Source organism: Eutrema salsugineum, unplaced genomic scaffold (genome assembly GCF_000478725.1).
Source record: "Eutrema salsugineum unplaced genomic scaffold, Eutsalg1_0 scaffold_15, whole genome shotgun sequence".
NCBI classification, from domain to species: domain Eukaryota; kingdom Viridiplantae; phylum Streptophyta; class Magnoliopsida; order Brassicales; family Brassicaceae; genus Eutrema; species Eutrema salsugineum.
Genome location: NW_006256867.1, coordinates 4255232 through 4263472, shown reverse-complemented (window position 1 = coordinate 4263472; position 8241 = coordinate 4255232). Strand labels below are relative to the sequence as shown.

The 8241-nt window shown below is 44.3% G+C and overlaps 1 non-coding gene across 1 annotated transcript; it reads right to left on the bottom strand.

Annotated features, from left to right (window-relative positions):
- Window positions 1-522: 522 nt before the first annotated feature.
- Window positions 523-629, bottom strand: LOC112088292. Its single transcript, XR_002900455.1, has one exon. It is a non-coding gene; the product is annotated as a small nucleolar RNA R71 (small nucleolar RNA).
- Between the last annotated feature and the right edge of the window lie 7612 nt (window positions 630-8241).

Genomic DNA, 8241 nt, shown 5'->3' with positions numbered 1-8241 from the left:
AATGTTCATCAGGAACAGGTGCACCAACAAGCTTATGTCCACCAGGGACAAGCTCAAGCTCATCAACAGAGGCATCAGGCCAATGTTCAGCAAAGACAACAAGTGCACCACCAACCCCACCCTTTCCAACAACAGCAAAGAAGATATGAGCAACCCCAAGTCTATGTTGGAGAGAATGACAGGGCCAATGCTCATCAGTATGGAGCTGGTATTCAGGCACCACCTGTGCAAAACAACAACTTTGAAGTGAAAGCATCTTTGCTGAATATGGTCCAGAACTCAAAGTTCCATGGGTTAGCAATGGAAGATCCCTTGGAACACTTAGACCAGTTTGATAAGGTGTGTGATCTGACCAAGATTAATGGAGTTTCAGAAGACAGCTTCAAGCTAAGACTATTTCCCTTCAGTCTTGGTGACAAAGCTCATCAATGGGAGAAGAATCTTCCAAGAGGCTCCATTCAAACCTGGGAGCAATGCAAGCAAGCCTTCTTATCTAAGTTCTTCTCCACCTCAAGAACTGCTAAACTGAGGAACCAAATCTCTAGCTTCACTCAGCACGGCAATGAAAGTTTTGGTGAAGCATATGAGAGATTCAGGAGCTACACAAACCAATTCCCACACCATGGGTTTAGTGAGGCTTCTCTTCTCAGCACACTTTATAGGGGAGCTCTTCCCAAGATTAGAAACCAGCTGGATACTGCTTCCAATGGGAACTTTCTGGGTAAAGAGATACATGCTGCTTTAGAGCTAGTGGAGAACTTAGCATTGAGCAATGATACTTATGGTAAAGACTATGACAGATCAAATAGGTCTGAAGGTTCAAGCTCAGAACAGAGGCTCACCAGAGAAGTTAAGGGGTTGAGGAGTGAATTAGACAAGCTGAAATTCACCACTCAGAAGCCAATGCATTTTGTTGGAGAGTATGAGGAACCTTCTCAAATCTTTGAGAACATAAGTGAAGAAGGTCTTACCCAAGAGGAGCTCAACTGCATTGGGAATCAGAGGTTCCAGAGATATCAATATGGTAATGCCAATCCAAACCTCTCTTACAGGAACACCAATGTAGCTAACCCACAAGACCAGGTGTATCCCAATTCTCAAGCTCCAAAGAACTTTGTTCCCAAGAACAACTTTCAAGGGTCATTCCAACCCGAAAATCAGTATGGTCAGAATCAGAGTTTTGGTCAGCAACAGCAACCATTTCAGGGCACTGGTTACACTTCACAGCAGCCAAAGGCACCACCAGGGTTTGGTCCACCACAATTCCAACAGCAGCCGCCGGTTCAACAACAGTTTCAGCCACCAATGGTTCAACAGCAGCCACAGATGGGTACAGATATGGTTGGTATTCTGCAACAACTACTTCAGGGTCAACAGATCTTTGCAAGTCAGAATGCAGCTATGCAGCAGGAAATCAAGGAACTGAAGCAGAACCAGGCCTCAAGCTCAAGGAACCAATGCCACCTACCTGGAAAACCAGAGCCCAACCCCAAGGAATATGCCAAGGCCATTACACTGAGGAGTGGAAAGGAGTTACCTGGTATTCAGAACAATAATGTGATCATTGAGGACAATGATCAAACTGAGGGGGAGGCAGCCTTAACAGATGATCAAGTTGCTGAGAAACCAAGGACAGAAAAGGTAAAGAGGTAGCAAAGGAACCAGAACCAGAAAAAGTATATGTGCCACCACCTCCATACCAACCCAAGCTCCCATTTCCAGGGAGATTCAAGAAGCAACTAGTGGACAAGGCAAGAGCTGTATTTGAGAAGGCACTCAAGGAGACACCACTCACAATGCCTCTCATTGATGCATTCTTAATGATGCCAAAGATGGGGAAGTTTTTGAAGGATGCCATTCTGAACAAGACAAAAGAGCTTCAAGGCATGGTAGTACTAAGTCATGAATGTAGTGCTATCATTCAGAAGAAGTCCATTCCAAGGAATTTAACTGATCCAGGGAGTTTCACACTCCCTTGTGCCATTGGGCCTCTTCTATTTTCTGGATGTCTTTGTGATCTAGGAGCATCAGTCAGCTTGATGCCATTCTCCATAGCTAAGAAGTTGGGCTTTAGAGTTTTCAAACCTGCAAGGATTTCTCTTATCCTTGCAGATAGATCAGTTAGATTGCCTGTTGGTATGTTGGAAGATCTACCTGTCAAGATAGGTGGTTTTGAGGTTCCAACAGATTTTGTTGTGCTGGAGATGGATGAAGAGCCAGTAGATCCTCTTATCTTGGGCAGGCCATTCTTAGCAACTGCAGGAGCTATTATTGATGTGAGAGGTGGGATAATAGAGCTTCAACTTGGGTCTGAAAAGCTCAAGTTTGATGTGAATGAGATGATGAAGAAACCCACCATTGAAGGTCAATGTTTCTATGTGGAGACATTGGATCAGTTGGCTGATGAGTTGCTTGAGGAGCTGAACACTAAGGATCCTCTTCAAGCTGCTCTAACTCAAGAACAAGGAGACAATGAGCTCTTAGCTGAAGCAAGTGAAGGGTATAAGCTGTATCTGGACAATGCAAGAGAGCTGGGTCCTGAGACAAGATTTTTGGAGCTGGAACAAGGTGGTTCTGAAGTTTTTGCTATCAAGGAATCAGTCACCAGCCAAAGCAGCTTGGACCAGGACTGGAATGAGGCTGATGCACCCCCTGTTGAGCTCAAGCCTCTACCAACAGGGCTCAGGTATGATTTCTTAGGCTTAAACTCCACTTATCCTGTCATCATCAATGATAGCCTATTAGAGGACCAAGAGAGTGCATTGCTTAATGAAATAAGAAAGTTCAGGAGAGCCATAGGGTATTCTTTGGCTGATATTAGAGGGATCTCTCCTGACATTTGCACCCACAGGATCCACCTAGAGGACCAATCTATGTCCTCTATTGAGCATCAACGACGACTTAACCCCAACCTTAGGGAAGTGGTTAAGAAGGAGATACTAAAACTTCTTGAGGCAGGGATAATTTACCCAATCTCTGACTCAAGATGGGTGTCTCCTGTTCATGTTGTGCCCAAGAAGGGTGGGATCACAGTGGTGAAAAACGATAAAGATGAACTCATTGCTCAAAGAACCATAACCGGCCATCGCATGTGCATTGACTATAGGAAATTGAATTCTGCTTCTAGAAAAGATCATTTCCCTTTACCATTCATTGATCAAATGCTAGAAAGGCTAGCTAATCATCCTAATTTTTGTTTTCTCGATGGGTACTCTGGATTTTTTCAAATTCCCATAGATCCAAGAGATCAAGAGAAAACAACATTCACATGCCCTTATGGCACTTATGCTTATAGGAGAATGCCTTTCGGTTTATGTAATGCACCGGCCACTTTTCAAAGATGTATGATGCACATTTTCTCTGACATTATTGAAGAGAAAGTTGAGGTGTTCATGGATGACTTTAGTGTCTATGGCTCCTCCTTCTCGGATTGTCTCTCTAATTTGACACAGGTGTTGGAGAGATGTGAGCAGCACAACTTGGTGCTGAACTGGGAGAAGTGTCATTTCATGGTGCAGGAAGGAATAGTTCTTGGGCACAAGATATCTGAAAAGGGTATTGAGGTTGATAGAGCAAAGGTAGAAGTAATGGTGAACCTGCAAACCCCCACTTCAGTTAAAGGGATAAGGAGCTTCCTTGGGCATGCAGGGTTTTATAGAAGATTCATAAAGGACTTCTCAAGAATTGCCAGGCCCTTAACAAGACTGTTGTGTAAGGAAGTGGATTTCATCTTTGATGCTGAATGTGAAGAAGCCTTTAAGTTGATCAAGGAGGCATTGGTTAGTGCACCAATAGTTCAGGCACCAGACTGGTCACTTCCTTTTGAGGTCATGACAGATGCATCTGACTTTGCTGTTGGAGCAGTGCTTGGGCAAAAGAAAGACAAGAAGCTGCATGTGATCTACTATGCCAGTAGAACACTTGACTCTGCCCAAGAGAAGTATGCTACAACTGAAAAGGAGATGCTGGCAATAGTCTTTGCCTTTGATAAGATCAGAAGCTACCTGGTGGGATCAAAAGTTATTGTATATACTGATCATGCAGCCCTCAGGTATTTGATGACCAAGAAAGATGCCAAGCCAAGGCTGTCAAGATGGGTTTTATTGCTCCAAGAGTTTGATATGGAAGTGCTTGATAAAAAGGGCATTGAGAATGGGGCTGCAGACCATCTCTCAAGGCTGAGGATTGAAGAAAAGGTGCCCATAGATGATGCTTTGCCTGAAGAGTCTCTGATGGTGCTCCATTCCTACTTGGAGTTTGAGGAAGTAGAGAGCATTCAAGAAAGGAGGATACCCTGGTTTGCAGACATAGTGAACTATCTTGCATGTGGGGTGGAGCCTCCTGAATTAGATGCTTACAAGAGGAAGAAGTTCTTCAGAGATGTCCAGAGATACCATTGGGATGAGCCCTACCTCTATGTTCTGAACAAGGATCAGCTGTATAGAAGGTGTCTTGCTGAAGAGGAGATGCAACCTGTGTTGCAAGAATGTCATGGTTCTGCTTTTGGAGGTCACATGGGGGCATTCAAAACTGTGGCAAAGGTTCTTCACAGTGGGTTTTGGTGGCCTACAATGTTCAAAGATGCCCAGTTGGTGGTTTCAGCATGTGATGCCTGTCAGAGGAATGGGAACATATCTAAGAGGAGTGAGATGCCTCAAAACCCCATTCTAGAGGTTGAAATCTTTGATTGCTGGGGAATTGACTTTATGGGGCCCTTCATCTCATCCTATGGGAATCAGTACATTCTTGTTGCTGTGGACTATGTGTCCAAATGGGTTGAGGCCATTGCTTCCCCTACCAATGATTCCAAGGTTGTAGTGAAGCTGTTCAAAAGAATTATCTTCCCAAGGTTTGGAGTCCCAAGGGTTGTCATCTCTGATGGAGGATCTCATTTTGTAAACAAGACTCTGGAAGGTTTATTGAGAAAGCATGGAGTGAAACACAAGATAGCTACTCCTTATCATCCTCAAACTAGTGGCCAAGTTGAAGTATCCAATAGACAGATCAAAGCCATTCTTGAGAGGACTGTTAGCTCAAGCAGAAAAGATTGGAGCAAAAGGCTAGATGATGCATTGTGGGCTTATAGGACTGCCTTTAAAACTCCAATTGGGACATCACCATTCAGTCTACTATATGGGAAGAGCTGCCACCTTCCTGTTGAGCTGGAATACAAGGCTATGTGGGCTGTGAAGTTGCTGAACTTTGATATCAAGACAGCTCAGGAGAAAAGGATCATGCAACTCCATGAACTTGAGGAGATTAGGCTTGAGGCTTTTGAAAGCTCAAAGATCTATAAGGAGAAGACCAAGGTTCTGCATGATCAAAAGATTCTGAAGAGAGAGTTCAAGGATGGTGATTTGGTGTTGCTGTTCAACTCTAGACTTAAGTTGTTTCCAGGAAAGCTTAAGTCTAGGTGGTCTGGACCTTTCAAAGTTCTTGAAGTGAGACCTTATGGTTCCATTGTCTTAGAAGGGAAGAATGGTCAGGAATTTGTGGTGAATGGACAGAGAGTCAAGCATTACTTAGTTTCACAAGGGAAGGAGGAAGCTACATCAGTTCCCCTTCTTGATCCACCAGCCTGTTAATCAGGTTTCCAAAGTCAAACTTAGAGACTTTAAACAAAGTGCTCTTGGGAGACACCCCAAGCTTATCCTTTGTAAATATGCTTTTGATCTTTTGATTCATTTCTTTTTATGTTTTAGGATGTTTTGATGGGTTTGTTGAGTGTCTACAGGTGTTAGGTGTGAGTCTGAACCTTTGGAAAGTGAATGCAGAATGAAAAGAGATGAAGGAATGGAGACAAGCTTGTGCTCGGCCTTTGACATGGGCACCGGCCACGGTCAAGAACAAGGCGTGGCAAGTCTCTTTGTGCTGCCACGGGGAGATAATCACGGTCTCAAGGCCAGGCCGTGGCAAAAGAAGCATATGTTCGGCGAATGCCACGGCCTTGTGACATGGAACGTAGGCGGCCGTGGCAAAAGATCAAGAAGAATGGACGAGGCTCGGGGTTTGCCACAGTTGGGATTGCCACGGGAAGGAGCCAGACCGTGGCAAAGTACACAGAAATCCCTTTTGTTCGGTGATTGACACGGGCCACAAGACACGGACTAAAGACCAGACCGTGGCAAAAGATGCAAAGGTTCGGTGATTGCCACGGGTAAAAGGCATGGGACACAGGTGGCCGTGGCAAAGAAGAAAAAAAAGAAAAAAGAAGAGGAGGACCTGGTTCGGGCTTTGCCACGGTGGGAATGATACGAGATGGAAGGTGACCGTGGCAAAACGAAAGTGGAACGCGCAACATTCGGACAATGCCGCGGTTTGGTTGCCACGGGAAGAAGCTAAGGCCGTGGCAAAATGAAGATGAAATGTGCAGTGATCGGTCTTTGACACGAGGGGATTGCCACGGTGAGAAACCAAGACCGTGGCAAAGAGAGACAAGATGGCCGTCGTTCGGTGTTTGCCACGGTCTACAAGACACGGGCTAAAGGTTTGACCGTGGCAAAGGTTTGGAGGGTTTGACCGAGGAATGAGCACGGCCACGAGGAGTTTGCCACAGGGGAAACAACCAGACCATGGCAAGAGAAAGGAAAAGAGACGTAGTTCGGGGTTTGCCACGGTCTGAAGACACGGCCAAACCAAGACCGCTGCAAAGAGGAAGCATTCTCGAGTTGTAGACACGGGCACGTGACACGGTCAAAGAGGCGCGATCAAAAATTTGAATTCCAGTTGACCGTACGGACGTTGACCGGTCAACAGACGCGCCAAGCCAGCTGTTCCCCACCTCTCCTTCTTCTTCATCGAGAGTTTGCTCCCTTTCTCTCCATTCTTAAGCTTTAAACCTTCATATCTCTTTCGTTGCTGCATCAAATTGAGTGATTCCAACTGCATTGAACTCGTAATCCTGTCTAGTTTCTTGTTGCACATCCGTTTTACACTCGAAACTTGAAGATTCCAAGGTATTTAATCTGTTAAAACTCACCTTTTCCATGCTTTAGAGTACTGTTCATGAACAGAGAAAAAACAAATGGAATCGATTTTAATGGGCTTCTTGATACCTTGGAATCATTTTGTGAGTATTGTGCAAGTAGAATGGATAGGGATTTCATGAATCTTGCTTGAGAATAACATGTTCTTGGAATTTTTGAGAAATTTTCTTGAAAATCACCATGTGAATCAATTTTTTTTTAGAAATTGTGTTTCAAGCTGAACTCTTTGTGTGCATTGCTTCTTGCCATTGCTTTGAGTTTAATGAATTTTTAATCAGCTTGAAATAACTTCTTTTAAAGGGAAATCGATTGGTGCTGCTCATGAACTTGGTGAATTTTTGAAAAAACTTTTGCTGTTCTCTTGCTTTGGTGCTTACAATGGTTTGAGCAAATGCAGGATGGCAGGAACAAAAAGACAAGCAGCCGTGGACAAAGCCAGAAAGGAGAAAGCTGGAGCTTCAGAGGATCAGATTTTGCCTTTTGGGTATAAGGTTTTCAAGAAACAGAAAAGGCAAAGAAAGCCAAAGGATCCAGCTGAAAAGAAAACAAAGAAGGTTGCTGCACCAAAGAAGACAAAGGCCTCTACATCAAAAACTTCTGGTAACGAGTTGGCATTGGTTGAGGTCGTTCACAGGACAGGAAAAGAGGTGGCTGTAGTTGAGGATGAAGAAGGAACAGAGAGTGATCCTGAAACAGCATTGACACGGGTTAAGAAAGCAAAGACAAGTTCTGAGGACAGTGAACCAACTTTTGATGACTACTTTGCTATGTTCAGGGGTGCAAAAGTGCAGCAAACCAAGTTCCCTGATATGGAGCTGCTGAGGAAGATGGGAATTCTTGAAGAGGTTCAGCTCATTTTCAACAACATGGGCTTTGGTGGATTCTTTGAGATGAGAGATGTGGCTCATGATGGTGTTACACAAGAGTTTCTTGCATCCCTTCAAGTTTGTGGATATGGCCCAAGAGATGCAAGAATCAAAGAGGGCAATGGTCTTGGGCACATAGATTTTACAATAGATGGTGCACAACACCATGTAAGCTTCAAAGAACTAGATGAGATCTTTGCTTTTCCAAGACCTGCACAAGAACAGACAGTGAAGTTCACATACCCTGATCACATGATTACTGACTTGTGGGATACAATTGCTTTTGGGAGCTTCAGAGGAGGAAGATGCAAGAGTTCATGGATAAGAAACCCAGCAATCCGCTATGCTCACAAGGTGCTTTGCCAAATGTTCTTTACCAAGCACAATGA